Genomic DNA, 26,550 nt, shown 5'->3' with positions numbered 1-26,550 from the left:
GCTTGTCCGTCTGTTTATTTGTCAGCTTTGGCGAGACACGGGTGCTTGTGTATTAGCGTGAGCGTTTTTTATTCTGATCATGAACAGTTTTACAAGTCCGCAAAGGATCGAGGAAAGGTTTATCGCCAGCTGAAAAGAGACACAGCGCTTCGGCTGTGGAGACTTGTTCGGCTGGCGTTCGGGGAGTCGCGTTTTTCAGAATTGTATTGAGATCGTTTTCCACAGAGCTCAGATGTCAAAGCACAGCAGCAGCTCTCCACAGCGATCCTCTATAGCGCCCTTTCTCCCGCAGCTCCGTCCTCATTGGAAGGAAGCAAGAGTGAAAGGCTGAAGTGAAATAGAGCGGGGACGAAGGCAGTGAAGAGAGAGAACGTGGGAAGAAGAGAAAAACGCAAGGGAAAAAAAGCAGCGTCGTAAAAGAGGTGACGGAGCTGTCCTCTCTATAAGAAGGGTGCCAGCGAGCCTTGCTCTCGCTTACGGCCACACCCCCTTGAGCACGCCTGATCTCGTCTGATCTCGGAAGCTAAACAGGGATGGGCCTGGTTAGTACTTGGATGGGAGACCGCCTGGGAATACCAGGTGCTGTAAGCTTTTAAGCGCAGGAGGCGCCCTATCCCCGCTCGCTCGCTCATTCCCCTGTTCACACGTGCAGTGCGGCTTGTCCGTCTGTTTATTTGTCAGCTTTGGCGAGACACGGGTGCTTGTGTATTAGCGTGAGCGTTTTTTATTCTGATCATGAACAGTTTTACAAGTCCGCAAAGGATCGAGGAAAGGTTTATCGCCAGCTGAAAAGAGACACAGCGCTTCGGCTGTGGAGACTTGTTCGGCTGGCGTTCGGGGAGTCGCGTTTTTCAGAATTGTATTGAGATCGTTTTCCACAGAGCTCAGATGTCAAAGCACAGCAGCAGCTCTCCACAGCGATCCTCTATAGCGCCCTTTCTCCCGCAGCTCCGTCCTCATTGGAAGGAAGCAAGAGTGAAAGGCTGAAGTGAAATAGAGCGGGGACGAAGGCAGTGAAGAGAGAGAACGTGGGAAGAAGAGAAAAACGCAAGGGAAAAAAAGCAGCGTCGTAAAAGAGGTGACGGAGCTGTCCTCTCTATAAGAAGGGTGCCAGCGAGCCTTGCTCTCGCTTACGGCCACACCCCCTTGAGCACGCCTGATCTCGTCTGATCTCGGAAGCTAAACAGGGATGGGCCTGGTTAGTACTTGGATGGGAGACCGCCTGGGAATACCAGGTGCTGTAAGCTTTTAAGCGCAGGAGGCGCCCTATCCCCGCTCGCTCGCTCATTCCCCTGTTCACACGTGCAGTGCGGCTTGTCCGTCTGTTTATTTGTCAGCTTTGGCGAGACACGGGTGCTTGTGTATTAGCGTGAGCGTTTTTTATTCTGATCATGAACAGTTTTACAAGTCCGCAAAGGATCGAGGAAAGGTTTATCGCCAGCTGAAAAGAGACACAGCGCTTCGGCTGTGGAGACTTGTTCGGCTGGCGTTCGGGGAGTCGCGTTTTTCAGAATTGTATTGAGATCGTTTTCCACAGAGCTCAGATGTCAAAGCACAGCAGCAGCTCTCCACAGCGATCCTCTATAGCGCCCTTTCTCCCGCAGCTCCGTCCTCATTGGAAGGAAGCAAGAGTGAAAGGCTGAAGTGAAATAGAGCGGGGACGAAGGCAGTGAAGAGAGAGAACGTGGGAAGAAGAGAAAAACGCAAGGGAAAAAAAGCAGCGTCGTAAAAGAGGTGACGGAGCTGTCCTCTCTATAAGAAGGGTGCCAGCGAGCCTTGCTCTCGCTTACGGCCACACCCCCTTGAGCACGCCTGATCTCGTCTGATCTCGGAAGCTAAACAGGGATGGGCCTGGTTAGTACTTGGATGGGAGACCGCCTGGGAATACCAGGTGCTGTAAGCTTTTAAGCGCAGGAGGCGCCCTATCCCCGCTCGCTCGCTCATTCCCCTGTTCACACGTGCAGTGCGGCTTGTCCGTCTGTTTATTTGTCAGCTTTGGCGAGACACGGGTGCTTGTGTATTAGCGTGAGCGTTTTTTATTCTGATCATGAACAGTTTTACAAGTCCGCAAAGGATCGAGGAAAGGTTTATCGCCAGCTGAAAAGAGACACAGCGCTTCGGCTGTGGAGACTTGTTCGGCTGGCGTTCGGGGAGTCGCGTTTTTCAGAATTGTATTGAGATCGTTTTCCACAGAGCTCAGATGTCAAAGCACAGCAGCAGCTCTCCACAGCGATCCTCTATAGCGCCCTTTCTCCCGCAGCTCCGTCCTCATTGGAAGGAAGCAAGAGTGAAAGGCTGAAGTGAAATAGAGCGGGGACGAAGGCAGTGAAGAGAGAGAACGTGGGAAGAAGAGAAAAACGCAAGGGAAAAAAAGCAGCGTCGTAAAAGAGGTGACGGAGCTGTCCTCTCTATAAGAAGGGTGCCAGCGAGCCTTGCTCTCGCTTACGGCCACACCCCCTTGAGCACGCCTGATCTCGTCTGATCTCGGAAGCTAAACAGGGATGGGCCTGGTTAGTACTTGGATGGGAGACCGCCTGGGAATACCAGGTGCTGTAAGCTTTTAAGCGCAGGAGGCGCCCTATCCCCGCTCGCTCGCTCATTCCCCTGTTCACACGTGCAGTGCGGCTTGTCCGTCTGTTTATTTGTCAGCTTTGGCGAGACACGGGTGCTTGTGTATTAGCGTGAGCGTTTTTTATTCTGATCATGAACAGTTTTACAAGTCCGCAAAGGATCGAGGAAAGGTTTATCGCCAGCTGAAAAGAGACACAGCGCTTCGGCTGTGGAGACTTGTTCGGCTGGCGTTTGGGGAGTCGCGTTTTTCAGAATTGTATTGAGATCGTTTTCCACAGAGCTCAGATGTCAAAGCACAGCAGCAGCTCTCCACAGCGATCCTCTATAGCGCCCTTTCTCCCGCAGCTCCGTCCTCATTGGAAGGAAGCAAGAAAAAAGCAGCGTCGTAAAAGAGGTGACGGAGCTGTCCTCTCTATAAGAAGGGTGCCAGCGAGCCTTGCTCTCGCTTACGGCCACACCCCCTTGAGCACGCCTGATCTCGTCTGATCTCGGAAGCTAAACAGGGATGGGCCTGGTTAGTACTTGGATGGGAGACCGCCTGGGAATACCAGGTGCTGTAAGCTTTTAAGCGCAGGAGGCGCCCTATCCCCGCTCGCTCGCTCATTCCCCTGTTCACACGTGCAGTGCGGCTTGTCCGTCTGTTTATTTGTCAGCTTTGGCGAGACACGGGTGCTTGTGTATTAGCGTGAGCGTTTTTTATTCTGATCATGAACAGTTTTACAAGTCCGCAAAGGATCGAGGAAAGGTTTATCGCCAGCTGAAAAGAGACACAGCGCTTCGGCTGTGGAGACTTGTTCGGCTGGCGTTCGGGGAGTCGCGTTTTTCAGAATTGTATTGAGATCGTTTTCCACAGAGCTCAGATGTCAAAGCACAGCAGCAGCTCTCCACAGCGATCCTCTATAGCGCCCTTTCTCCCGCAGCTCCGTCCTCATTGGAAGGAAGCAAGAGTGAAAGGCTGAAGTGAAATAGAGCGGGGACGAAGGCAGTGAAGAGAGAGAACGTGGGAAGAAGAGAAAAACGCAAGGGAAAAAAAGCAGCGTCGTAAAAGAGGTGACGGAGCTGTCCTCTCTATAAGAAGGGTGCCAGCGAGCCTTGCTCTCGCTTACGGCCACACCCCCTTGAGCACGCCTGATCTCGTCTGATCTCGGAAGCTAAACAGGGATGGGCCTGGTTAGTACTTGGATGGGAGACCGCCTGGGAATACCAGGTGCTGTAAGCTTTTAAGCGCAGGAGGCGCCCTATCCCCGCTCGCTCGCTCATTCCCCTGTTCACACGTGCAGTGCGGCTTGTCCGTCTGTTTATTTGTCAGCTTTGGCGAGACACGGGTGCTTGTGTATTAGCGTGAGCGTTTTTTATTCTGATCATGAACAGTTTTACAAGTCCGCAAAGGATCGAGGAAAGGTTTATCGCCAGCTGAAAAGAGACACAGCGCTTCGGCTGTGGAGACTTGTTCGGCTGGCGTTCGGGGAGTCGCGTTTTTCAGAATTGTATTGAGATCGTTTTCCACAGAGCTCAGATGTCAAAGCACAGCAGCAGCTCTCCACAGCGATCCTCTATAGCGCCCTTTCTCCCGCAGCTCCGTCCTCATTGGAAGGAAGCAAGAGTGAAAGGCTGAAGTGAAATAGAGCGGGGACGAAGGCAGTGAAGAGAGAGAACGTGGGAAGAAGAGAAAAACGCAAGGGAAAAAAAGCAGCGTCGTAAAAGAGGTGACGGAGCTGTCCTCTCTATAAGAAGGGTGCCAGCGAGCCTTGCTCTCGCTTACGGCCACACCCCCTTGAGCACGCCTGATCTCGTCTGATCTCGGAAGCTAAACAGGGATGGGCCTGGTTAGTACTTGGATGGGAGACCGCCTGGGAATACCAGGTGCTGTAAGCTTTTAAGCGCAGGAGGCGCCCTATCCCCGCTCGCTCGCTCATTCCCCTGTTCACACGTGCAGTGCGGCTTGTCCGTCTGTTTATTTGTCAGCTTTGGCGAGACACGGGTGCTTGTGTATTAGCGTGAGCGTTTTTTATTCTGATCATGAACAGTTTTACAAGTCCGCAAAGGATCGAAGAAAGGTTTATCGCCAGCTGAAAAGAGACACAGCGCTTCGGCTGTGGAGACTTGTTCGGCTGGCGTTCGGGGAGTCGCGTTTTTCAGAATTGTATTGAGATCGTTTTCCACAGAGCTCAGATGTCAAAGCACAGCAGCAGCTCTCCACAGCGATCCTCTATAGCGCCCTTTCTCCCGCAGCTCCGTCCTCATTGGAAGGAAGCAAGAAAAAAGCAGCGTCGTAAAAGAGGTGACGGAGCTGTCCTCTCTATAAGAAGGGTGCCAGCGAGCCTTGCTCTCGCTTACGGCCACACCCCCTTGAGCACGCCTGATCTCGTCTGATCTCGGAAGCTAAACAGGGATGGGCCTGGTTAGTACTTGGATGGGAGACCGCCTGGGAATACCAGGTGCTGTAAGCTTTTAAGCGCAGGAGGCGCCCTATCCCCGCTCGCTCGCTCATTCCCCTGTTCACACGTGCAGTGCGGCTTGTCCGTCTGTTTATTTGTCAGCTTTGGCGAGACACGGGTGCTTGTGTATTAGCGTGAGCGTTTTTTATTCTGATCATGAACAGTTTTACAAGTCCGCAAAGGATCGAGGAAAGGTTTATCGCCAGCTGAAAAGAGACACAGCGCTTCGGCTGTGGAGACTTGTTCGGCTGGCGTTCGGGGAGTCGCGTTTTTCAGAATTGTATTGAGATCGTTTTCCACAGAGCTCAGATGTCAAAGCACAGCAGCAGCTCTCCACAGCGATCCTCTATAGCGCCCTTTCTCCCGCAGCTCCGTCCTCATTGGAAGGAAGCAAGAAAAAAGCAGCGTCGTAAAAGAGGTGACGGAGCTGTCCTCTCTATAAGAAGGGTGCCAGCGAGCCTTGCTCTCGCTTACGGCCACACCCCCTTGAGCACGCCTGATCTCGTCTGATCTCGGAAGCTAAACAGGGATGGGCCTGGTTAGTACTTGGATGGGAGACCGCCTGGGAATACCAGGTGCTGTAAGCTTTTAAGCGCAGGAGGCGCCCTATCCCCGCTCGCTCGCTCATTCCCCTGTTCACACGTGCAGTGCGGCTTGTCCGTCTGTTTATTTGTCAGCTTTGGCGAGACACGGGTGCTTGTGTATTAGCGTGAGCGTTTTTTATTCTGATCATGAACAGTTTTACAAGTCCGCAAAGGATCGAGGAAAGGTTTATCGCCAGCTGAAAAGAGACACAGCGCTTCGGCTGTGGAGACTTGTTCGGCTGGCGTTCGGGGAGTCGCGTTTTTCAGAATTGTATTGAGATCGTTTTCCACAGAGCTCAGATGTCAAAGCACAGCAGCAGCTCTCCACAGCGATCCTCTATAGCGCCCTTTCTCCCGCAGCTCCGTCCTCATTGGAAGGAAGCAAGAGTGAAAGGCTGAAGTGAAATAGAGCGGGGACGAAGGCAGTGAAGAGAGAGAACGTGGGAAGAAGAGAAAAACGCAAGGGAAAAAAAGCAGCGTCGTAAAAGAGGTGACGGAGCTGTCCTCTCTATAAGAAGGGTGCCAGCGAGCCTTGCTCTCGCTTACGGCCACACCCCCTTGAGCACGCCTGATCTCGTCTGATCTCGGAAGCTAAACAGGGATGGGCCTGGTTAGTACTTGGATGGGAGACCGCCTGGGAATACCAGGTGCTGTAAGCTTTTAAGCGCAGGAGGCGCCCTATCCCCGCTCGCTCGCTCATTCCCCTGTTCACACGTGCAGTGCGGCTTGTCCGTCTGTTTATTTGTCAGCTTTGGCGAGACACGGGTGCTTGTGTATTAGCGTGAGCGTTTTTTATTCTGATCATGAACAGTTTTACAAGTCCGCAAAGGATCGAGGAAAGGTTTATCGCCAGCTGAAAAGAGACACAGCGCTTCGGCTGTGGAGACTTGTTCGGCTGGCGTTCGGGGAGTCGCGTTTTTCAGAATTGTATTGAGATCGTTTTCCACAGAGCTCAGATGTCAAAGCACAGCAGCAGCTCTCCACAGCGATCCTCTATAGCGCCCTTTCTCCCGCAGCTCCGTCCTCATTGGAAGGAAGCAAGAGTGAAAGGCTGAAGTGAAATAGAGCGGGGACGAAGGCAGTGAAGAGAGAGAACGTGGGAAGAAGAGAAAAACGCAAGGGAAAAAAAGCAGCGTCGTAAAAGAGGTGACGGAGCTGTCCTCTCTATAAGAAGGGTGCCAGCGAGCCTTGCTCTCGCTTACGGCCACACCCCCTTGAGCACGCCTGATCTCGTCTGATCTCGGAAGCTAAACAGGGATGGGCCTGGTTAGTACTTGGATGGGAGACCGCCTGGGAATACCAGGTGCTGTAAGCTTTTAAGCGCAGGAGGCGCCCTATCCCCGCTCGCTCGCTCATTCCCCTGTTCACACGTGCAGTGCGGCTTGTCCGTCTGTTTATTTGTCAGCTTTGGCGAGACACGGGTGCTTGTGTATTAGCGTGAGCGTTTTTTATTCTGATCATGAACAGTTTTACAAGTCCGCAAAGGATCGAGGAAAGGTTTATCGCCAGCTGAAAAGAGACACAGCGCTTCGGCTGTGGAGACTTGTTCGGCTGGCGTTCGGGGAGTCGCGTTTTTCAGAATTGTATTGAGATCGTTTTCCACAGAGCTCAGATGTCAAAGCACAGCAGCAGCTCTCCACAGCGATCCTCTATAGCGCCCTTTCTCCCGCAGCTCCGTCCTCATTGGAAGGAAGCAAGAAAAAAGCAGCGTCGTAAAAGAGGTGACGGAGCTGTCCTCTCTATAAGAAGGGTGCCAGCGAGCCTTGCTCTCGCTTGCGGCCACACCCCCTTGAGCACGCCTGATCTCGTCTGATCTCGGAAGCTAAACAGGGATGGGCCTGGTTAGTACTTGGATGGGAGACCGCCTGGGAATACCAGGTGCTGTAAGCTTTTAAGCGCAGGAGGCGCCCTATCCCCGCTCGCTCGCTCATTCCCCTGTTCACACGTGCAGTGCGGCTTGTCCGTCTGTTTATTTGTCAGCTTTGGCGAGACACGGGTGCTTGTGTATTAGCGTGAGCGTTTTTTATTCTGATCATGAACAGTTTTACAAGTCCGCAAAGGATCGAGGAAAGGTTTATCGCCAGCTGAAAAGAGACACAGCGCTTCGGCTGTGGAGACTTGTTCGGCTGGCGTTCGGGGAGTCGCGTTTTTCAGAATTGTATTGAGATCGTTTTCCACAGAGCTCAGATGTCAAAGCACAGCAGCAGCTCTCCACAGCGATCCTCTATAGCGCCCTTTCTCCCGCAGCTCCGTCCTCATTGGAAGGAAGCAAGAGTGAAAGGCTGAAGTGAAATAGAGCGGGGACGAAGGCAGTGAAGAGAGAGAACGTGGGAAGAAGAGAAAAACGCAAGGGAAAAAAAGCAGCGTCGTAAAAGAGGTGACGGAGCTGTCCTCTCTATAAGAAGGGTGCCAGCGAGCCTTGCTCTCGCTTACGGCCACACCCCCTTGAGCACGCCTGATCTCGTCTGATCTCGGAAGCTAAACAGGGATGGGCCTGGTTAGTACTTGGATGGGAGACCGCCTGGGAATACCAGGTGCTGTAAGCTTTTAAGCGCAGGAGGCGCCCTATCCCCGCTCGCTCGCTCATTCCCCTGTTCACACGTGCAGTGCGGCTTGTCCGTCTGTTTATTTGTCAGCTTTGGCGAGACACGGGTGCTTGTGTATTAGCGTGAGCGTTTTTTATTCTGATCATGAACAGTTTTACAAGTCCGCAAAGGATCGAGGAAAGGTTTATCGCCAGCTGAAAAGAGACACAGCGCTTCGGCTGTGGAGACTTGTTCGGCTGGCGTTCGGGGAGTCGCGTTTTTCAGAATTGTATTGAGATCGTTTTCCACAGAGCTCAGATGTCAAAGCACAGCAGCAGCTCTCCACAGCGATCCTCTATAGCGCCCTTTCTCCCGCAGCTCCGTCCTCATTGGAAGGAAGCAAGAGTGAAAGGCTGAAGTGAAATAGAGCGGGGACGAAGGCAGTGAAGAGAGAGAACGTGGGAAGAAGAGAAAAACGCAAGGGAAAAAAAGCAGCGTCGTAAAAGAGGTGACGGAGCTGTCCTCTCTATAAGAAGGGTGCCAGCGAGCCTTGCTCTCGCTTACGGCCACACCCCCTTGAGCACGCCTGATCTCGTCTGATCTCGGAAGCTAAACAGGGATGGGCCTGGTTAGTACTTGGATGGGAGACCGCCTGGGAATACCAGGTGCTGTAAGCTTTTAAGCGCAGGAGGCGCCCTATCCCCGCTCGCTCGCTCATTCCCCTGTTCACACGTGCAGTGCGGCTTGTCCGTCTGTTTATTTGTCAGCTTTGGCGAGACACGGGTGCTTGTGTATTAGCGTGAGCGTTTTTTATTCTGATCATGAACAGTTTTACAAGTCCGCAAAGGATCGAGGAAAGGTTTATCGCCAGCTGAAAAGAGACACAGCGCTTCGGCTGTGGAGACTTGTTCGGCTGGCGTTCGGGGAGTCGCGTTTTTCAGAATTGTATTGAGATCGTTTTCCACAGAGCTCAGATGTCAAAGCACAGCAGCAGCTCTCCACAGCGATCCTCTATAGCGCCCTTTCTCCCGCAGCTCCGTCCTCATTGGAAGGAAGCAAGAGTGAAAGGCTGAAGTGAAATAGAGCGGGGACGAAGGCAGTGAAGAGAGAGAACGTGGGAAGAAGAGAAAAACGCAAGGGAAAAAAAGCAGCGTCGTAAAAGAGGTGACGGAGCTGTCCTCTCTATAAGAAGGGTGCCAGCGAGCCTTGCTCTCGCTTACGGCCACACCCCCTTGAGCACGCCTGATCTCGTCTGATCTCGGAAGCTAAACAGGGATGGGCCTGGTTAGTACTTGGATGGGAGACCGCCTGGGAATACCAGGTGCTGTAAGCTTTTAAGCGCAGGAGGCGCCCTATCCCCGCTCGCTCGCTCATTCCCCTGTTCACACGTGCAGTGCGGCTTGTCCGTCTGTTTATTTGTCAGCTTTGGCGAGACACGGGTGCTTGTGTATTAGCGTGAGCGTTTTTTATTCTGATCATGAACAGTTTTACAAGTCCGCAAAGGATCGAGGAAAGGTTTATCGCCAGCTGAAAAGAGACACAGCGCTTCGGCTGTGGAGACTTGTTCGGCTGGCGTTCGGGGAGTCGCGTTTTTCAGAATTGTATTGAGATCGTTTTCCACAGAGCTCAGATGTCAAAGCACAGCAGCAGCTCTCCACAGCGATCCTCTATAGCGCCCTTTCTCCCGCAGCTCCGTCCTCATTGGAAGGAAGCAAGAGTGAAAGGCTGAAGTGAAATAGAGCGGGGACGAAGGCAGTGAAGAGAGAGAACGTGGGAAGAAGAGAAAAACGCAAGGGAAAAAAAGCAGCGTCGTAAAAGAGGTGACGGAGCTGTCCTCTCTATAAGAAGGGTGCCAGCGAGCCTTGCTCTCGCTTACGGCCACACCCCCTTGAGCACGCCTGATCTCGTCTGATCTCGGAAGCTAAACAGGGATGGGCCTGGTTAGTACTTGGATGGGAGACCGCCTGGGAATACCAGGTGCTGTAAGCTTTTAAGCGCAGGAGGCGCCCTATCCCCGCTCGCTCGCTCATTCCCCTGTTCACACGTGCAGTGCGGCTTGTCCGTCTGTTTATTTGTCAGCTTTGGCGAGACACGGGTGCTTGTGTATTAGCGTGAGCGTTTTTTATTCTGATCATGAACAGTTTTACAAGTCCGCAAAGGATCGAGGAAAGGTTTATCGCCAGCTGAAAAGAGACACAGCGCTTCGGCTGTGGAGACTTGTTCGGCTGGCGTTCGGGGAGTCGCGTTTTTCAGAATTGTATTGAGATCGTTTTCCACAGAGCTCAGATGTCAAAGCACAGCAGCAGCTCTCCACAGCGATCCTCTATAGCGCCCTTTCTCCCGCAGCTCCGTCCTCATTGGAAGGAAGCAAGAGTGAAAGGCTGAAGTGAAATAGAGCGGGGACGAAGGCAGTGAAGAGAGAGAACGTGGGAAGAAGAGAAAAACGCAAGGGAAAAAAAGCAGCGTCGTAAAAGAGGTGACGGAGCTGTCCTCTCTATAAGAAGGGTGCCAGCGAGCCTTGCTCTCGCTTACGGCCACACCCCCTTGAGCACGCCTGATCTCGTCTGATCTCGGAAGCTAAACAGGGATGGGCCTGGTTAGTACTTGGATGGGAGACCGCCTGGGAATACCAGGTGCTGTAAGCTTTTAAGCGCAGGAGGCGCCCTATCCCCGCTCGCTCGCTCATTCCCCTGTTCACACGTGCAGTGCGGCTTGTCCGTCTGTTTATTTGTCAGCTTTGGCGAGACACGGGTGCTTGTGTATTAGCGTGAGCGTTTTTTATTCTGATCATGAACAGTTTTACAAGTCCGCAAAGGATCGAGGAAAGGTTTATCGCCAGCTGAAAAGAGACACAGCGCTTCGGCTGTGGAGACTTGTTCGGCTGGCGTTCGGGGAGTCGCGTTTTTCAGAATTGTATTGAGATCGTTTTCCACAGAGCTCAGATGTCAAAGCACAGCAGCAGCTCTCCACAGCGATCCTCTATAGCGCCCTTTCTCCCGCAGCTCCGTCCTCATTGGAAGGAAGCAAGAAAAAAGCAGCGTCGTAAAAGAGGTGACGGAGCTGTCCTCTCTATAAGAAGGGTGCCAGCGAGCCTTGCTCTCGCTTACGGCCACACCCCCTTGAGCACGCCTGATCTCGTCTGATCTCGGAAGCTAAACAGGGATGGGCCTGGTTAGTACTTGGATGGGAGACCGCCTGGGAATACCAGGTGCTGTAAGCTTTTAAGCGCAGGAGGCGCCCTATCCCCGCTCGCTCGCTCATTCCCCTGTTCACACGTGCAGTGCGGCTTGTCCGTCTGTTTATTTGTCAGCTTTGGCGAGACACGGGTGCTTGTGTATTAGCGTGAGCGTTTTTTATTCTGATCATGAACAGTTTTACAAGTCCGCAAAGGATCGAGGAAAGGTTTATCGCCAGCTGAAAAGAGACACAGCGCTTCGGCTGTGGAGACTTGTTCGGCTGGCGTTCGGGGAGTCGCGTTTTTCAGAATTGTATTGAGATCGTTTTCCACAGAGCTCAGATGTCAAAGCACAGCAGCAGCTCTCCACAGCGATCCTCTATAGCGCCCTTTCTCCCGCAGCTCCGTCCTCATTGGAAGGAAGCAAGAAAAAAGCAGCGTCGTAAAAGAGGTGACGGAGCTGTCCTCTCTATAAGAAGGGTGCCAGCGAGCCTTGCTCTCGCTTACGGCCACACCCCCTTGAGCACGCCTGATCTCGTCTGATCTCGGAAGCTAAACAGGGATGGGCCTGGTTAGTACTTGGATGGGAGACCGCCTGGGAATACCAGGTGCTGTAAGCTTTTAAGCGCAGGAGGCGCCCTATCCCCGCTCGCTCGCTCATTCCCCTGTTCACACGTGCAGTGCGGCTTGTCCGTCTGTTTATTTGTCAGCTTTGGCGAGACACGGGTGCTTGTGTATTAGCGTGAGCGTTTTTTATTCTGATCATGAACAGTTTTACAAGTCCGCAAAGGATCGAGGAAAGGTTTATCGCCAGCTGAAAAGAGACACAGCGCTTCGGCTGTGGAGACTTGTTCGGCTGGCGTTCGGGGAGTCGCGTTTTTCAGAATTGTATTGAGATCGTTTTCCACAGAGCTCAGATGTCAAAGCACAGCAGCAGCTCTCCACAGCGATCCTCTATAGCGCCCTTTCTCCCGCAGCTCCGTCCTCATTGGAAGGAAGCAAGAAAAAAGCAGCGTCGTAAAAGAGGTGACGGAGCTGTCCTCTCTATAAGAAGGGTGCCAGCGAGCCTTGCTCTCGCTTACGGCCACACCCCCTTGAGCACGCCTGATCTCGTCTGATCTCGGAAGCTAAACAGGGATGGGCCTGGTTAGTACTTGGATGGGAGACCGCCTGGGAATACCAGGTGCTGTAAGCTTTTAAGCGCAGGAGGCGCCCTATCCCCGCTCGCTCGCTCATTCCCCTGTTCACACGTGCAGTGCGGCTTGTCCGTCTGTTTATTTGTCAGCTTTGGCGAGACACGGGTGCTTGTGTATTAGCGTGAGCGTTTTTTATTCTGATCATGAACAGTTTTACAAGTCCGCAAAGGATCGAGGAAAGGTTTATCGCCAGCTGAAAAGAGACACAGCGCTTCGGCTGTGGAGACTTGTTCGGCTGGCGTTCGGGGAGTCGCGTTTTTCAGAATTGTATTGAGATCGTTTTCCACAGAGCTCAGATGTCAAAGCACAGCAGCAGCTCTCCACAGCGATCCTCTATAGCGCCCTTTCTCCCGCAGCTCCGTCCTCATTGGAAGGAAGCAAGAGTGAAAGGCTGAAGTGAAATAGAGCGGGGACGAAGGCAGTGAAGAGAGAGAACGTGGGAAGAAGAGAAAAACGCAAGGGAAAAAAAGCAGCGTCGTAAAAGAGGTGACGGAGCTGTCCTCTCTATAAGAAGGGTGCCAGCGAGCCTTGCTCTCGCTTACGGCCACACCCCCTTGAGCACGCCTGATCTCGTCTGATCTCGGAAGCTAAACAGGGATGGGCCTGGTTAGTACTTGGATGGGAGACCGCCTGGGAATACCAGGTGCTGTAAGCTTTTAAGCGCAGGAGGCGCCCTATCCCCGCTCGCTCGCTCATTCCCCTGTTCACACGTGCAGTGCGGCTTGTCCGTCTGTTTATTTGTCAGCTTTGGCGAGACACGGGTGCTTGTGTATTAGCGTGAGCGTTTTTTATTCTGATCATGAACAGTTTTACAAGTCCGCAAAGGATCGAGGAAAGGTTTATCGCCAGCTGAAAAGAGACACAGCGCTTCGGCTGTGGAGACTTGTTCGGCTGGCGTTCGGGGAGTCACGTTTTTCAGAATTGTATTGAGATCGTTTTCCACAGAGCTCAGATGTCAAAGCACAGCAGCAGCTCTCCACAGCGATCCTCTATAGCGCCCTTTCTCCCGCAGCTCCGTCCTCATTGGAAGGAAGCAAGAGTGAAAGGCTGAAGTGAAATAGAGCGGGGACGAAGGCAGTGAAGAGAGAGAACGTGGGAAGAAGAGAAAAACGCAAGGGAAAAAAAGCAGCGTCGTAAAAGAGGTGACGGAGCTGTCCTCTCTATAAGAAGGGTGCCAGCGAGCCTTGCTCTCGCTTACGGCCACACCCCCTTGAGCACGCCTGATCTCGTCTGATCTCGGAAGCTAAACAGGGATGGGCCTGGTTAGTACTTGGATGGGAGACCGCCTGGGAATACCAGGTGCTGTAAGCTTTTAAGCGCAGGAGGCGCCCTATCCCCGCTCGCTCGCTCATTCCCCTGTTCACACGTGCAGTGCGGCTTGTCCGTCTGTTTATTTGTCAGCTTTGGCGAGACACGGGTGCTTGTGTATTAGCGTGAGCGTTTTTTATTCTGATCATGAACAGTTTTACAAGTCCGCAAAGGATCGAGGAAAGGTTTATCGCCAGCTGAAAAGAGACACAGCGCTTCGGCTGTGGAGACTTGTTCGGCTGGCGTTCGGGGAGTCGCGTTTTTCAGAATTGTATTGAGATCGTTTTCCACAGAGCTCAGATGTCAAAGCACAGCAGCAGCTCTCCACAGCGATCCTCTATAGCGCCCTTTCTCCCGCAGCTCCGTCCTCATTGGAAGGAAGCAAGAGTGAAAGGCTGAAGTGAAATAGAGCGGGGACGAAGGCAGTGAAGAGAGAGAACGTGGGAAGAAGAGAAAAACGCAAGGGAAAAAAAGCAGCGTCGTAAAAGAGGTGACGGAGCTGTCCTCTCTATAAGAAGGGTGCCAGCGAGCCTTGCTCTCGCTTACGGCCGCACCCCCTTGAGCACGCCTGATCTCGTCTGATCTCGGAAGCTAAACAGGGATGGGCCTGGTTAGTACTTGGATGGGAGACCGCCTGGGAATACCAGGTGCTGTAAGCTTTTAAGCGCAGGAGGCGCCCTATCCCCGCTCGCTCGCTCATTCCCCTGTTCACACGTGCAGTGCGGCTTGTCCGTCTGTTTATTTGTCAGCTTTGGCGAGACACGGGTGCTTGTGTATTAGCGTGAGCGTTTTTTATTCTGATCATGAACAGTTTTACAAGTCCGCAAAGGATCGAGGAAAGGTTTATCGCCAGCTGAAAAGAGACACAGCGCTTCGGCTGTGGAGACTTGTTCGGCTGGCGTTCGGGGAGTCGCGTTTTTCAGAATTGTATTGAGATCGTTTTCCACAGAGCTCAGATGTCAAAGCACAGCAGCAGCTCTCCACAGCGATCCTCTATAGCGCCCTTTCTCCCGCAGCTCCGTCCTCATTGGAAGGAAGCAAGAGTGAAAGGCTGAAGTGAAATAGAGCGGGGACGAAGGCAGTGAAGAGAGAGAACGTGGGAAGAAGAGAAAAACGCAAGGGAAAAAAAGCAGCGTCGTAAAAGAGGTGACGGAGCTGTCCTCTCTATAAGAAGGGTGCCAGCGAGCCTTGCTCTCGCTTACGGCCACACCCCCTTGAGCACGCCTGATCTCGTCTGATCTCGGAAGCTAAACAGGGATGGGCCTGGTTAGTACTTGGATGGGAGACCGCCTGGGAATACCAGGTGCTGTAAGCTTTTAAGCGCAGGAGGCGCCCTATCCCCGCTCGCTCGCTCATTCCCCTGTTCACACGTGCAGTGCGGCTTGTCCGCCTGTTTATTTGTCAGCTTTGGCGAGACACGGGTGCTTGTGTATTAGCGTGAGCGTTTTTTATTCTGATCATGAACAGTTTTACAAGTCCGCAAAGGATCGAGGAAAGGTTTATCGCCAGCTGAAAAGAGACACAGCGCTTCGGCTGTGGAGACTTGTTCGGCTGGCGTTCGGGGAGTCGCGTTTTTCAGAATTGTATTGAGATCGTTTTCCACAGAGCTCAGATGTCAAAGCACAGCAGCAGCTCTCCACAGCGATCCTCTATAGCGCCCTTTCTCCCGCAGCTCCGTCCTCATTGGAAGGAAGCAAGAAAAAAGCAGCGTCGTAAAAGAGGTGACGGAGCTGTCCTCTCTATAAGAAGGGTGCCAGCGAGCCTTGCTCTCGCTTACGGCCACACCCCCTTGAGCACGCCTGATCTCGTCTGATCTCGGAAGCTAAACAGGGATGGGCCTGGTTAGTACTTGGATGGGAGACCGCCTGGGAATACCAGGTGCTGTAAGCTTTTAAGCGCAGGAGGCGCCCTATCCCCGCTCGCTCGCTCATTCCCCTGTTCACACGTGCAGTGCGGCTTGTCCGTCTGTTTATTTGTCAGCTTTGGCGAGACACGGGTGCTTGTGTATTAGCGTGAGCGTTTTTTATTCTGATCATGAACAGTTTTACAAGTCCGCAAAGGATCGAGGAAAGGTTTATCGCCAGCTGAAAAGAGACACAGCGCTTCGGCTGTGGAGACTTGTTCGGCTGGCGTTCGGGGAGTCGCGTTTTTCAGAATTGTATTGAGATCGTTTTCCACAGAGCTCAGATGTCAAAGCACAGCAGCAGCTCTCCACAGCGATCCTCTATAGCGCCCTTTCTCCCGCAGCTCCGTCCTCATTGGAAGGAAGCAAGAGTGAAAGGCTGAAGTGAAATAGAGCGGGGACGAAGGCAGTGAAGAGAGAGAACGTGGGAAGAAGAGAAAAACGCAAGGGAAAAAAAGCAGCGTCGTAAAAGAGGTGACGGAGCTGTCCTCTCTATAAGAAGGGTGCCAGCGAGCCTTGCTCTCGCTTACGGCCACACCCCCTTGAGCACGCCTGATCTCGTCTGATCTCGGAAGCTAAACAGGGATGGGCCTGGTTAGTACTTGGATGGGAGACCGCCTGGGAATACCAGGTGCTGTAAGCTTTTAAGCGCAGGAGGCGCCCTATCCCCGCTCGCTCGCTCATTCCCCTGTTCACACGTGCAGTGCGGCTTGTCCGTCTGTTTATTTGTCAGCTTTGGCGAGACACGGGTGCTTGTGTATTAGCGTGAGCGTTTTTTATTCTGATCATGAACAGTTTTACAAGTCCGCAAAGGATCGAGGAAAGGTTTATCGCCAGCTGAAAAGAGACACAGCGCTTCGGCTGTGGAGACTTGTTCGGCTGGCGTTCGGGGAGTCGCGTTTTTCAGAATTGTATTGAGATCGTTTTCCACAGAGCTCAGATGTCAAAGCACAGCAGCAGCTCTCCACAGCGATCCTCTATAGCGCCCTTTCTCCCGCAGCTCCGTCCTCATTGGAAGGAAGCAAGAAAAAAGCAGCGTCGTAAAAGAGGTGACGGAGCTGTCCTCTCTATAAGAAGGGTGCCAGCGAGCCTTGCTCTCGCTTACGGCCACACCCCCTTGAGCACGCCTGATCTCGTCTGATCTCGGAAGCTAAACAGGGATGGGCCTGGTTAGTACTTGGATGGGAGACCGCCTGGGAATACCAGGTGCTGTAAGCTTTTAAGCGCAGGAGGCGCCCTATCCCCGCTCGCTCGCTCATTCCCCTGTTCACACGTGCAGTGCGGCTTGTCCGTCTGTTTATTTGTCAGCTTTGGCGAGACACGGGTGCTTGTGTATTAGCGTGAGCGTTTTTTATTCTGATCATGAACAGTTTTACAAGTCCGCAAAGGATCGAGGAAAGGTTTATCGCCAGCTGAAAAGAGACACAGCGCTTCGGCTGTGGAGACTTGTTCGGCTGGCGTTCGGGGAGTCGCGTTTTTCATAATTGTATTGAGATCGTTTTCCACAGAGCTCAGATGTCAAAGCACAGCAGCAGCTCTCCACAGCGATCCTCTATAGCGCCCTTTCTCCCGCAGCTCCGTCCTCATTGGAAGGAAGCAAGAAAAAAGCAGCGTCGTAAAAGAGGTGACGGAGCTGTCCTCTCTATAAGAAGGGTGCCAGCGAGCCTTGCTCTCGCTTACGGCCACACCCCCTTGAGCACGCCTGATCTCGTCTGATCTCGGAAGCTAAACAGGGATGGGCCTGGTTAGTACTTGGATGGGAGACCGCCTGGGAATACCAGGTGCTGTAAGCTTTTAAGCGCAGGAGGCGCCCTATCCCCGCTCGCTCGCTCATTCCCCTGTTCACACGTGCAGTGCGGCTTGTCCGTCTGTTTATTTGTCAGCTTTGGCGAGACACGGGTGCTTGTGTATTAGCGTGAGCGTTTTTTATTCTGATCATGAACAGTTTTACAAGTCCGCAAAGGATCGAGGAAAGGTTTATCGCCAGCTGAAAAGAGACACAGCGCTTCGGCTGTGGAGACTTGTTCGGCTGGCGTTCGGGGAGTCGCGTTTTTCAGAATTGTATTGAGATCGTTTTCCACAGAGCTCAGATGTCAAAGCACAGCAGCAGCTCTCCACAGCGATCCTCTATAGCGCCCTTTCTCCCGCAGCTCCGTCCTCATTGGAAGGAAGCAAGAAAAAAGCAGCGTCGTAAAAGAGGTGACGGAGCTGTCCTCTCTATAAGAAGGGTGCCAGCGAGCCTTGCTCTCGCTTACGGCCACACCCCCTTGAGCACGCCTGATCTCGTCTGATCTCGGAAGCTAAACAGGGATGGGCCTGGTTAGTACTTGGATGGGAGACCGCCTGGGAATACCAGGTGCTGTAAGCTTTTAAGCGCAGGAGGCGCCCTATCCCCGCTCGCTCGCTCATTCCCCTGTTCACACGTGCAGTGCGGCTTGTCCGTCTGTTTATTTGTCAGCTTTGGCGAGACACGGGTGCTTGTGTATTAGCGTGAGCGTTTTTTATTCTGATCATGAACAGTTTTACAAGTCCGCAAAGGATCGAGGAAAGGTTTATCGCCAGCTGAAAAGAGACACAGCGCTTCGGCTGTGGAGACTTGTTCGGCTGGCGTTCGGGGAGTCGCGTTTTTCAGAATTGTATTGAGATCGTTTTCCACAGAGCTCAGATGTCAAAGCACAGCAGCAGCTCTCCACAGCGATCCTCTATAGCGCCCTTTCTCCCGCAGCTCCGTCCTCATTGGAAGGAAGCAAGAGTGAAAGGCTGAAGTGAAATAGAGCGGGGACGAAGGCAGTGAAGAGAGAGAACGTGGGAAGAAGAGAAAAACGCAAGGGAAAAAAAGCAGCGTCGTAAAAGAGGTGACGGAGCTGTCCTCTCTATAAGAAGGGTGCCAGCGAGCCTTGCTCTCGCTTACGGCCACACCCCCTTGAGCACGCCTGATCTCGTCTGATCTCGGAAGCTAAACAGGGATGGGCCTGGTTAGTACTTGGATGGGAGACCGCCTGGGAATACCAGGTGCTGTAAGCTTTTAAGCGCAGGAGGCGCCCTATCCCCGCTCGCTCGCTCATTCCCCTGTTCACACGTGCAGTGCGGCTTGTCCGTCTGTTTATTTGTCAGCTTTGGCGAGACACGGGTGCTTGTGTATTAGCGTGAGCGTTTTTTATTCTGATCATGAACAGTTTTACAAGTCCGCAAAGGATCGAGGAAAGGTTTATCGCCAGCTGAAAAGAGACACAGCGCTTCGGCTGTGGAGACTTGTTCGGCTGGCGTTCGGGGAGTCGCGTTTTTCATAATTGTATTGAGATCGTTTTCCACAGAGCTCAGATGTCAAAGCACAGCAGCAGCTCTCCACAGCGATCCTCTATAGCGCCCTTTCTCCCGCAGCTCCGTCCTCATTGGAAGGAAGCAAGAAAAAAGCAGCGTCGTAAAAGAGGTGACGGAGCTGTCCTCTCTATAAGAAGGGTGCCAGCGAGCCTTGCTCTCGCTTACGGCCACACCCCCTTGAGCACGCCTGATCTCGTCTGATCTCGGAAGCTAAACAGGGATGGGCCTGGTTAGTACTTGGATGGGAGACCGCCTGGGAATACCAGGTGCTGTAAGCTTTTAAGCGCAGGAGGCGCCCTATCCCCGCTCGCTCGCTCATTCCCCTGTTCACACGTGCAGTGCGGCTTGTCCGTCTGTTTATTTGTCAGCTTTGGCGAGACACGGGTGCTTGTGTATTAGCGTGAGCGTTTTTTATTCTGATCATGAACAGTTTTACAAGTCCGCAAAGGATCGAGGAAAGGTTTATCGCCAGCTGAAAAGAGACACAGCGCTTCGGCTGTGGAGACTTGTTCGGCTGGCGTTCGGGGAGTCGCGTTTTTCAGAATTGTATTGAGATCGTTTTCCACAGAGCTCAGATGTCAAAGCACAGCAGCAGCTCTCCACAGCGATCCTCTATAGCGCCCTTTCTCCCGCAGCTCCGTCCTCATTGGAAGGAAGCAAGAAAAAAGCAGCGTCGTAAAAGAGGTGACGGAGCTGTCCTCTCTATAAGAAGGGTGCCAGCGAGCCTTGCTCTCGCTTACGGCCACACCCCCTTGAGCACGCCTGATCTCGTCTGATCTCGGAAGCTAAACAGGGATGGGCCTGGTTAGTACTTGGATGGGAGACCGCCTGGGAATACCAGGTGCTGTAAGCTTTTAAGCGCAGGAGGCGCCCTATCCCCGCTCGCTCGCTCATTCCCCTGTTCACACGTGCAGTGCGGCTTGTCCGTCTGTTTATTTGTCAGCTTTGGCGAGACACGGGTGCTTGTGTATTAGCGTGAGCGTTTTTTATTCTGATCATGAACAGTTTTACAAGTCCGCAAAGGATCGAGGAAAGGTTTATCGCCAGCTGAAAAGAGACACAGCGCTTCGGCTGTGGAGACTTGTTCGGCTGGCGTTCGGGGAGTCGCGTTTTTCAGAATTGTATTGAGATCGTTTTCCACAGAGCTCAGATGTCAAAGCACAGCAGCAGCTCTCCACAGCGATCCTCTATAGCGCCCTTTCTCCCGCAGCTCCGTCCTCATTGGAAGGAAGCAAGAGTGAAAGGCTGAAGTGAAATAGAGCGGGGACGAAGGCAGTGAAGAGAGAGAACGTGGGAAGAAGAGAAAAACGCAAGGGAAAAAAAGCAGCGTCGTAAAAGAGGTGACGGAGCTGTCCTCTCTATAAGAAGGGTGCCAGCGAGCCTTGCTCTCGCTTACGGCCACACCCCCTTGAGCACGCCTGATCTTGTCTGATCTCGGAAGCTAAACAGGGATGGGCCTGGTTAGTACTTGGATGGGAGACCGCCTGGGAATACCAGGTGCTGTAAGCTTTTAAGCGCAGGAGGCGCCCTATCCCCGCTCGCTCGCTCATTCCCCTGTTCACACGTGCAGTGCGGCTTGTCCGTCTGTTTATTTGTCAGCTTTGGCGAGACACGGGTGCTTGTGTATTAGCGTGAGCGTTTTTTATTCTGATCATGAACAGTTTTACAAGTCCGCAAAGGATCGAGGAAAGGTTTATCGCCAGCTGAAAAGAGACACAGCGCTTCGGCTGTGGAGACTTGTTCGGCTGGCGTTCGGGGAGTCGCGTTTTTCAGAATTGTATTGAGATCGTTTTCCACAGAGCTCAGATGTCAAAGCACAGCAGCAGCTCTCCACAGCGATCCTCTATAGCGCCCTTTCTCCCGCAGCTCCGTCCTCATTGGAAGGAAGCAAGAGTGAAAGGCTGAAGTGAAATAGAGCGGGGACGAAGGCAGTGAAGAGAGAGAACGTGGGAAGAAGAGAAAAACGCAAGGGAAAAAAAGCAGCGTCGTAAAAGAGGTGACGGAGCTGTCCTCTCTATAAGAAGGGTGCCAGCGAGCCTTGCTCTCGCTTACGGCCACACCCCCTTGAGCACGCCTGATCTCGTCTGATCTCGGAAGCTAAACAGGGATGGGCCTGGTTAGTACTTGGATGGGAGACCGCCTGGGAATACCAGGTGCTGTAAGCTTTTAAGCGCAGGAGGCGCCCTATCCCCGCTCGCTCGCTCATTCCCCTGTTCACACGTGCAGTGCGGCTTGTCCGTCTGTTTATTTGTCAGCTTTGGCGAGACACGGGTGCTTGTGTATTAGCGTGAGCGTTTTTTATTCTGATCATGAACAGTTTTACAAGTCCGCAAAGGATCGAGGAAAGGTTTATCGCCAGCTGAAAAGAGACACAGCGCTTCGGCTGTGGAGACTTGTTCGGCTGGCGTTCGGGGAGTCGCGTTTTTCAGAATTGTATTGAGATCGTTTTCCACAGAGCTCAGATGTCAAAGCACAGCAGCAGCTCTCCACAGCGATCCTCTATAGCGCCCTTTCTCCCGCAGCTCCGTCCTCATTGGAAGGAAGCAAGAAAAAAGCAGCGTCGTAAAAGAGGTGACGGAGCTGTCCTCTCTATAAGAAGGGTGCCAGCGAGCCTTGCTCTCGCTTACGGCCACACCCCCTTGAGCACGCCTGATCTCGTCTGATCTCGGAAGCTAAACAGGGATGGGCCTGGTTAGTACTTGGATGGGAGACCGCCTGGGAATACCAGGTGCTGTAAGCTTTTAAGCGCAGGAGGCGCCCTATCCCCGCTCGCTCGCTCATTCCCCTGTTCACACGTGCAGTGCGGCTTGTCCGTCTGTTTATTTGTCAGCTTTGGCGAGACACGGGTGCTTGTGTATTAGCGTGAGCGTTTTTTATTCTGATCATGAACAGTTTTACAAGTCCGCAAAGGATCGAGGAAAGGTTTATCGCCAGCTGAAAAGAGACACAGCGCTTCGGCTGTGGAGACTTGTTCGGCTGGCGTTCGGGGAGTCGCGTTTTTCAGAATTGTATTGAGATCATTTTCCACAGAGCTCAGATGTCAAAGCACAGCAGCAGCTCTCCACAGCGATCCTCTATAGCGCCCTTTCTCCCGCAGCTCCGTCCTCATTGGAAGGAAGCAAGAAAAAAGCAGCGTCGTAAAAGAGGTGACGGAGCTGTCCTCTCTATAAGAAGGGTGCCAGCGAGCCTTGCTCTCGCTTACGGCCACACCCCCTTGAGCACGCCTGATCTCGTCTGATCTCGGAAGCTAAACAGGGATGGGCCTGGTTAGTACTTGGATGGGAGACCGCCTGGGAATACCAGGTGCTGTAAGCTTTTAAGCGCAGGAGGCGCCCTATCCCCGCTCGCTCGCTCATTCCCCTGTTCACACGTGCAGTGCGGCTTGTCCGTCTGTTTATTTGTCAGCTTTGGCGAGACACGGGTGCTTGTGTATTAGCGTGAGCGTTTTTTATTCTGATCATGAACAGTTTTACAAGTCCGCAAAGGATCGAGGAAAGGTTTATCGCCAGCTGAAAAGAGACACAGCGCTTCGGCTGTGGAGACTTGTTCGGCTGGCGTTCGGGGAGTCGCGTTTTTCAGAATTGTATTGAGATCGTTTTCCACAGAGCTCAGATGTCAAAGCACAGCAGCAGCTCTCCACAGCGATCCTCTATAGCGCCCTTTCTCCCGCAGCTCCGTCCTCATTGGAAGGAAGCAAGAGTGAAAGGCTGAAGTGAAATAGAGCGGGGACGAAGGCAGTGAAGAGAGAGAACGTGGGAAGAAGAGAAAAACGCAAGGGAAAAAAAGCAGCGTCGTAAAAGAGGTGACGGAGCTGTCCTCTCTATAAGAAGGGTGCCAGCGAGCCTTGCTCTCGCTTACGGCCACACCCCCTTGAGCACGCCTGATCTCGTCTGATCTCGGAAGCTAAACAGGGATGGGCCTGGTTAGTACTTGGATGGGAGACCGCCTGGGAATACCAGGTGCTGTAAGCTTTTAAGCGCAGGAGGCGCCCTATCCCCGCTCGCTCGCTCATTCCCCTGTTCACACGTGCAGTGCGGCTTGTCCGTCTGTTTATTTGTCAGCTTTGGCGAGACACGGGTGCTTGTGTATTAGCGTGAGCGTTTTTTATTCTGATCATGAACAGTTTTACAAGTCCGCAAAGGATCGAGGAAAGGTTTATCGCCAGCTGAAAAGAGACACAGCGCTTCGGCTGTGGAGACTTGTTCGGCTGGCGTTCGGGGAGTCGCGTTTTTCAGAATTGTATTGAGATCGTTTTCCACAGAGCTCAGATGTCAAAGCACAGCAGCAGCTCTCCACAGCGATCCTCTATAGCGCCCTTTCTCCCGCAGCTCCGTCCTCATTGGAAGGAAGCAAGAAAAAAGCAGCGTCGTAAAAGAGGTGACGGAGCTGTCCTCTCTATAAGAAGGGTGCCAGCGAGCCTTGCTCTCGCTTACGGCCACACCCCCTTGAGCACGCCTGATCTCGTCTGATCTCGGAAGCTAAACAGGGATGGGCCTGGTTAGTACTTGGATGGGAGACCGCCTGGGAATACCAGGTGCTGTAAGCTTTTAAGCGCAGGAGGCGCCCTATCCCCGCTCGCTCGCTCATTCCCCTGTTCACACGTGCAGTGCGGCTTGTCCGTCTGTTTATTTGTCAGCTTTGGCGAGACACGGGTGCTTGTGTATTAGCGTGAGCGTTTTTTATTCTGATCATGAACAGTTTTACAAGTCCGCAAAGGATCGAGGAAAGGTTTATCGCCAGCTGAAAAGAGACACAGCGCTTCGGCTGTGGAGACTTGTTCGGCTGGCGTTCGGGGAGTCGCGTTTTTCAGAATTGTATTGAGATCGTTTTCCACAGAGCTCAGATGTCAAAGCACAGCAGCAGCTCTCCACAGCGATCCTCTATAGCGCCCTTTCTCCCGCAGCTCCGTCCTCATTGGAAGGAAGCAAGAGTGAAAGGCTGAAGTGAAATAGAGCGGGGACGAAGGCAGTGAAGAGAGAGAACGTGGGAAGAAGAGAAAAACGCAAGGGAAAAAAAGCAGCGTCGTAAAAGAGGTGACGGAGCTGTCCTCTCTATAAGAAGGGTGCCAGCGAGCCTTGCTCTCGCTTACGGCCACACCCCCTTGAGCACGCCTGATCTCGTCTGATCTCGGAAGCTAAACAGGGATGGGCCTGGTTAGTACTTGGATGGGAGACCGCCTGGGAATACCAGGTGCTGTAAGCTTTTAAGCGCAGGAGGCGCCCTATCCCCGCTCGCTCGCTCATTCCCCTGTTCACACGTGCAGTGCGGCTTGTCCGTCTGTTTATTTGTCAGCTTTGGCGAGACACGGGTGCTTGTGTATTAGCGTGAGCGTTTTTTATTCTGATCATGAACAGTTTTACAAGTCCGCAAAGGATCGAGGAAAGGTTTATCGCCAGCTGAAAAGAGACACAGCGCTTCGGCTGTGGAGACTTGTTCGGCTGGCGTTCGGGGAGTCGCGTTTTTCAGAATTGTATTGAGATCGTTTTCCACAGAGCTCAGATGTCAAAGCACAGCAGCAGCTCTCCACAGCGATCCTCTATAGCGCCCTTTCTCCCGCAGCTCCGTCCTCATTGGAAGGAAGCAAGAGTGAAAGGCTGAAGTGAAATAGAGCGGGGACGAAGGCAGTGAAGAGAGAGAACGTGGGAAGAAGAGAAAAACGCAAGGGAAAAAAAGCAGCGTCGTAAAAGAGGTGACGGAGCTGTCCTCTCTATAAGAAGGGTGCCAGCGAGCCTTGCTCTCGCTTACGGCCACACCCCCTTGAGCACGCCTGATCTCGTCTGATCTCGGAAGCTAAACAGGGATGGGCCTGGTTAGTACTTGGATGGGAGACCGCCTGGGAATACCAGGTGCTGTAAGCTTTTAAGCGCAGGAGGCGCCCTATCCCCGCTCGCTCGCTCATTCCCCTGTTCACACGTGCAGTGCGGCTTGTCCGTCTGTTTATTTGTCAGCTTTGGCGAGACACGGGTGCTTGTGTATTAGCGTGAGCGTTTTTTATTCTGATCATGAACAGTTTTACAAGTCCGCAAAGGATCGAGGAAAGGTTTATCGCCAGCTGAAAAGAGACACAGCGCTTCGGCTGTGGAGACTTGTTCGGCTGGCGTTCGGGGAGTCGCGTTTTTCAGAATTGTATTGAGATCGTTTTCCACAGAGCTCAGATGTCAAAGCACAGCAGCAGCTCTCCACAGCGATCCTCTATAGCGCCCTTTCTCCCGCAGCTCCGTCCTCATTGGAAGGAAGCAAGAAAAAAGCAGCGTCGTAAAAGAGGTGACGGAGCTGTCCTCTCTATAAGAAGGGTGCCAGCGAGCCTTGCTCTCGCTTACGGCCACACCCCCTTGAGCACGCCTGATCTCGTCTGATCTCGGAAGCTAAACAGGGATGGGCCTGGTTAGTACTTGGATGGGAGACCGCCTGGGAATACCAGGTGCTGTAAGCTTTTAAGCGCAGGAGGCGCCCTATCCCCGCTCGCTCGCTCATTCCCCTGTTCACACGTGCAGTGCGGCTTGTCCGTCTGTTTATTTGTCAGCTTTGGCGAGACACGGGTGCTTGTGTATTAGCGTGAGCGTTTTTTATTCTGATCATGAACAGTTTTACAAGTCCGCAAAGGATCGAGGAAAGGTTTATCGCCAGCTGAAAAGAGACACAGCGCTTCGGCTGTGGAGACTTGTTCGGCTGGCGTTCGGGGAGTCGCGTTTTTCAGAATTGTATTGAGATCGTTTTCCACAGAGCTCAGATGTCAAAGCACAGCAGCAGCTCTCCACAGCGATCCTCTATAGCGCCCTTTCTCCCGCAGCTCCGTCCTCATTGGAAGGAAGCAAGAGTGAAAGGCTGAAGTGAAATAGAGCGGGGACGAAGGCAGTGAAGAGAGAGAACGTGGGAAGAAGAGAAAAACGCAAGGGAAAAAAAGCAGCGTCGTAAAAGAGGTGACGGAGCTGTCCTCTCTATAAGAAGGGTGCCAGCGAGCCTTGCTCTCGCTTACGGCCACACCCCCTTGAGCACGCCTGATCTCGTCTGATCTCGGAAGCTAAACAGGGATGGGCCTGGTTAGTACTTGGATGGGAGACCGCCTGGGAATACCAGGTGCTGTAAGCTTTTAAGCGCAGGAGGCGCCCTATCCCCGCTCGCTCGCTCATTCCCCTGTTCACACGTGCAGTGCGGCTTGTCCGTCTGTTTATTTGTCAGCTTTGGCGAGACACGGGTGCTTGTGTATTAGCGTGAGCGTTTTTTATTCTGATCATGAACAGTTTTACAAGTCCGCAAAGGATCGAGGAAAGGTTTCTCGCCAGCTGAAAAGAGACACAGCGCTTCGGCTGTGGAGACTTGTTCGGCTGGCGTTCGGGGAGTCGCGTTTTTCAGAATTGTATTGAGATCGTTTTCCACAGAGCTCAGATGTCAAAGCACAGCAGCAGCTCTCCACAGCGATCCTCTATAGCGCCCTTTCTCCCGCAGCTCCGTCCTCATTGGAAGGAAGCAAGAAAAAAGCAGCGTCGTAAAAGAGGTGACGGAGCTGTCCTCTCTATAAGAAGGGTGCC

General features: G+C 52.9%; 40 non-coding genes and 2 pseudogenes across 40 annotated transcripts; all 42 read left to right on the top strand.

Annotated features, from left to right (window-relative positions):
• Positions 1-472: 472 nt before the first annotated feature.
• Positions 473-591, top strand: LOC148804818 (5S ribosomal RNA). Its single transcript, XR_016090702.1, has one exon. It is a non-coding gene; the product is annotated as a 5S ribosomal RNA (ribosomal RNA).
• Positions 592-1,128: 537 nt separating this feature from the next.
• On the top strand, positions 1,129-1,247 carry LOC148804817 (5S ribosomal RNA). The gene has a single exon (XR_016090701.1). It is a non-coding gene; the product is annotated as a 5S ribosomal RNA (ribosomal RNA).
• A 537-nt stretch (positions 1,248-1,784) lies between these two features.
• LOC148804816 (5S ribosomal RNA) lies at positions 1,785-1,903 on the top strand. The gene has a single exon (XR_016090700.1). It is a non-coding gene; the product is annotated as a 5S ribosomal RNA (ribosomal RNA).
• Positions 1,904-2,440: 537 nt separating this feature from the next.
• Positions 2,441-2,559, top strand: LOC148804815 (5S ribosomal RNA). The gene has a single exon (XR_016090699.1). It is a non-coding gene; the product is annotated as a 5S ribosomal RNA (ribosomal RNA).
• A 456-nt stretch (positions 2,560-3,015) lies between these two features.
• LOC148804814 (5S ribosomal RNA) lies at positions 3,016-3,134 on the top strand. The gene has a single exon (XR_016090697.1). It is a non-coding gene; the product is annotated as a 5S ribosomal RNA (ribosomal RNA).
• A 537-nt stretch (positions 3,135-3,671) lies between these two features.
• Positions 3,672-3,790, top strand: LOC148804813 (5S ribosomal RNA). Its single transcript, XR_016090696.1, has one exon. It is a non-coding gene; the product is annotated as a 5S ribosomal RNA (ribosomal RNA).
• Positions 3,791-4,327: 537 nt separating this feature from the next.
• LOC148804812 (5S ribosomal RNA) lies at positions 4,328-4,446 on the top strand. The gene has a single exon (XR_016090695.1). It is a non-coding gene; the product is annotated as a 5S ribosomal RNA (ribosomal RNA).
• Positions 4,447-4,902: 456 nt separating this feature from the next.
• LOC148804811 (5S ribosomal RNA) lies at positions 4,903-5,021 on the top strand. The gene has a single exon (XR_016090694.1). It is a non-coding gene; the product is annotated as a 5S ribosomal RNA (ribosomal RNA).
• Positions 5,022-5,477: 456 nt separating this feature from the next.
• On the top strand, positions 5,478-5,596 carry LOC148804810 (5S ribosomal RNA). The gene has a single exon (XR_016090693.1). It is a non-coding gene; the product is annotated as a 5S ribosomal RNA (ribosomal RNA).
• A 537-nt stretch (positions 5,597-6,133) lies between these two features.
• On the top strand, positions 6,134-6,252 carry LOC148804809 (5S ribosomal RNA). Its single transcript, XR_016090692.1, has one exon. It is a non-coding gene; the product is annotated as a 5S ribosomal RNA (ribosomal RNA).
• Positions 6,253-6,789: 537 nt separating this feature from the next.
• Positions 6,790-6,908, top strand: LOC148804808 (5S ribosomal RNA). The gene has a single exon (XR_016090691.1). It is a non-coding gene; the product is annotated as a 5S ribosomal RNA (ribosomal RNA).
• Positions 6,909-7,364: 456 nt separating this feature from the next.
• LOC148804807 (5S ribosomal RNA) lies at positions 7,365-7,483 on the top strand. Its single transcript, XR_016090673.1, has one exon. It is a non-coding gene; the product is annotated as a 5S ribosomal RNA (ribosomal RNA).
• A 537-nt stretch (positions 7,484-8,020) lies between these two features.
• LOC148804806 (5S ribosomal RNA) lies at positions 8,021-8,139 on the top strand. Its single transcript, XR_016090690.1, has one exon. It is a non-coding gene; the product is annotated as a 5S ribosomal RNA (ribosomal RNA).
• A 537-nt stretch (positions 8,140-8,676) lies between these two features.
• Positions 8,677-8,795, top strand: LOC148804805 (5S ribosomal RNA). The gene has a single exon (XR_016090688.1). It is a non-coding gene; the product is annotated as a 5S ribosomal RNA (ribosomal RNA).
• Positions 8,796-9,332: 537 nt separating this feature from the next.
• On the top strand, positions 9,333-9,451 carry LOC148804804 (5S ribosomal RNA). Its single transcript, XR_016090682.1, has one exon. It is a non-coding gene; the product is annotated as a 5S ribosomal RNA (ribosomal RNA).
• Positions 9,452-9,988: 537 nt separating this feature from the next.
• On the top strand, positions 9,989-10,107 carry LOC148804803 (5S ribosomal RNA). Its single transcript, XR_016090670.1, has one exon. It is a non-coding gene; the product is annotated as a 5S ribosomal RNA (ribosomal RNA).
• Positions 10,108-10,644: 537 nt separating this feature from the next.
• Positions 10,645-10,763, top strand: LOC148804802 (5S ribosomal RNA). Its single transcript, XR_016090659.1, has one exon. It is a non-coding gene; the product is annotated as a 5S ribosomal RNA (ribosomal RNA).
• A 456-nt stretch (positions 10,764-11,219) lies between these two features.
• On the top strand, positions 11,220-11,338 carry LOC148804801 (5S ribosomal RNA). The gene has a single exon (XR_016090648.1). It is a non-coding gene; the product is annotated as a 5S ribosomal RNA (ribosomal RNA).
• A 456-nt stretch (positions 11,339-11,794) lies between these two features.
• LOC148804800 (5S ribosomal RNA) lies at positions 11,795-11,913 on the top strand. The gene has a single exon (XR_016090637.1). It is a non-coding gene; the product is annotated as a 5S ribosomal RNA (ribosomal RNA).
• A 456-nt stretch (positions 11,914-12,369) lies between these two features.
• On the top strand, positions 12,370-12,488 carry LOC148804799 (5S ribosomal RNA). Its single transcript, XR_016090626.1, has one exon. It is a non-coding gene; the product is annotated as a 5S ribosomal RNA (ribosomal RNA).
• Positions 12,489-13,025: 537 nt separating this feature from the next.
• On the top strand, positions 13,026-13,144 carry LOC148804798 (5S ribosomal RNA). The gene has a single exon (XR_016090615.1). It is a non-coding gene; the product is annotated as a 5S ribosomal RNA (ribosomal RNA).
• Positions 13,145-13,681: 537 nt separating this feature from the next.
• LOC148804797 (5S ribosomal RNA) lies at positions 13,682-13,800 on the top strand. Its single transcript, XR_016090604.1, has one exon. It is a non-coding gene; the product is annotated as a 5S ribosomal RNA (ribosomal RNA).
• A 537-nt stretch (positions 13,801-14,337) lies between these two features.
• On the top strand, positions 14,338-14,456 carry LOC148804796 (5S ribosomal RNA; annotated as a pseudogene).
• Positions 14,457-14,993: 537 nt separating this feature from the next.
• Positions 14,994-15,112, top strand: LOC148804795 (5S ribosomal RNA). Its single transcript, XR_016090593.1, has one exon. It is a non-coding gene; the product is annotated as a 5S ribosomal RNA (ribosomal RNA).
• A 456-nt stretch (positions 15,113-15,568) lies between these two features.
• LOC148804794 (5S ribosomal RNA) lies at positions 15,569-15,687 on the top strand. Its single transcript, XR_016090582.1, has one exon. It is a non-coding gene; the product is annotated as a 5S ribosomal RNA (ribosomal RNA).
• Positions 15,688-16,224: 537 nt separating this feature from the next.
• LOC148804793 (5S ribosomal RNA) lies at positions 16,225-16,343 on the top strand. Its single transcript, XR_016090571.1, has one exon. It is a non-coding gene; the product is annotated as a 5S ribosomal RNA (ribosomal RNA).
• A 456-nt stretch (positions 16,344-16,799) lies between these two features.
• Positions 16,800-16,918, top strand: LOC148804792 (5S ribosomal RNA). Its single transcript, XR_016090559.1, has one exon. It is a non-coding gene; the product is annotated as a 5S ribosomal RNA (ribosomal RNA).
• A 456-nt stretch (positions 16,919-17,374) lies between these two features.
• Positions 17,375-17,493, top strand: LOC148804791 (5S ribosomal RNA). The gene has a single exon (XR_016090548.1). It is a non-coding gene; the product is annotated as a 5S ribosomal RNA (ribosomal RNA).
• Positions 17,494-17,949: 456 nt separating this feature from the next.
• Positions 17,950-18,068, top strand: LOC148804790 (5S ribosomal RNA). The gene has a single exon (XR_016090537.1). It is a non-coding gene; the product is annotated as a 5S ribosomal RNA (ribosomal RNA).
• A 537-nt stretch (positions 18,069-18,605) lies between these two features.
• Positions 18,606-18,724, top strand: LOC148804789 (5S ribosomal RNA). The gene has a single exon (XR_016090526.1). It is a non-coding gene; the product is annotated as a 5S ribosomal RNA (ribosomal RNA).
• Positions 18,725-19,180: 456 nt separating this feature from the next.
• On the top strand, positions 19,181-19,299 carry LOC148804788 (5S ribosomal RNA). The gene has a single exon (XR_016090515.1). It is a non-coding gene; the product is annotated as a 5S ribosomal RNA (ribosomal RNA).
• A 456-nt stretch (positions 19,300-19,755) lies between these two features.
• Positions 19,756-19,874, top strand: LOC148804787 (5S ribosomal RNA). The gene has a single exon (XR_016090504.1). It is a non-coding gene; the product is annotated as a 5S ribosomal RNA (ribosomal RNA).
• Positions 19,875-20,411: 537 nt separating this feature from the next.
• On the top strand, positions 20,412-20,530 carry LOC148804786 (5S ribosomal RNA; annotated as a pseudogene).
• A 537-nt stretch (positions 20,531-21,067) lies between these two features.
• Positions 21,068-21,186, top strand: LOC148804785 (5S ribosomal RNA). Its single transcript, XR_016090493.1, has one exon. It is a non-coding gene; the product is annotated as a 5S ribosomal RNA (ribosomal RNA).
• Positions 21,187-21,642: 456 nt separating this feature from the next.
• Positions 21,643-21,761, top strand: LOC148804784 (5S ribosomal RNA). Its single transcript, XR_016090482.1, has one exon. It is a non-coding gene; the product is annotated as a 5S ribosomal RNA (ribosomal RNA).
• Positions 21,762-22,217: 456 nt separating this feature from the next.
• On the top strand, positions 22,218-22,336 carry LOC148804783 (5S ribosomal RNA). Its single transcript, XR_016090471.1, has one exon. It is a non-coding gene; the product is annotated as a 5S ribosomal RNA (ribosomal RNA).
• A 537-nt stretch (positions 22,337-22,873) lies between these two features.
• LOC148804782 (5S ribosomal RNA) lies at positions 22,874-22,992 on the top strand. Its single transcript, XR_016090460.1, has one exon. It is a non-coding gene; the product is annotated as a 5S ribosomal RNA (ribosomal RNA).
• A 456-nt stretch (positions 22,993-23,448) lies between these two features.
• LOC148804781 (5S ribosomal RNA) lies at positions 23,449-23,567 on the top strand. Its single transcript, XR_016090709.1, has one exon. It is a non-coding gene; the product is annotated as a 5S ribosomal RNA (ribosomal RNA).
• Positions 23,568-24,104: 537 nt separating this feature from the next.
• LOC148804780 (5S ribosomal RNA) lies at positions 24,105-24,223 on the top strand. Its single transcript, XR_016090698.1, has one exon. It is a non-coding gene; the product is annotated as a 5S ribosomal RNA (ribosomal RNA).
• A 537-nt stretch (positions 24,224-24,760) lies between these two features.
• Positions 24,761-24,879, top strand: LOC148804779 (5S ribosomal RNA). Its single transcript, XR_016090676.1, has one exon. It is a non-coding gene; the product is annotated as a 5S ribosomal RNA (ribosomal RNA).
• Positions 24,880-25,335: 456 nt separating this feature from the next.
• Positions 25,336-25,454, top strand: LOC148804778 (5S ribosomal RNA). The gene has a single exon (XR_016090565.1). It is a non-coding gene; the product is annotated as a 5S ribosomal RNA (ribosomal RNA).
• A 537-nt stretch (positions 25,455-25,991) lies between these two features.
• On the top strand, positions 25,992-26,110 carry LOC148804777 (5S ribosomal RNA). The gene has a single exon (XR_016090454.1). It is a non-coding gene; the product is annotated as a 5S ribosomal RNA (ribosomal RNA).
• The last annotated feature ends 440 nt before the right edge of the window (positions 26,111-26,550 follow it).

Source organism: Atractosteus spatula, unplaced genomic scaffold, assembly GCF_055471065.1.
Source record: "Atractosteus spatula isolate fAtrSpa1 unplaced genomic scaffold, fAtrSpa1.hap1 Scaffold_89, whole genome shotgun sequence".
NCBI lineage: Eukaryota > Metazoa > Chordata > Actinopteri > Semionotiformes > Lepisosteidae > Atractosteus > Atractosteus spatula.
This window is presented reverse-complemented; position numbering and strand designations above follow the sequence as displayed.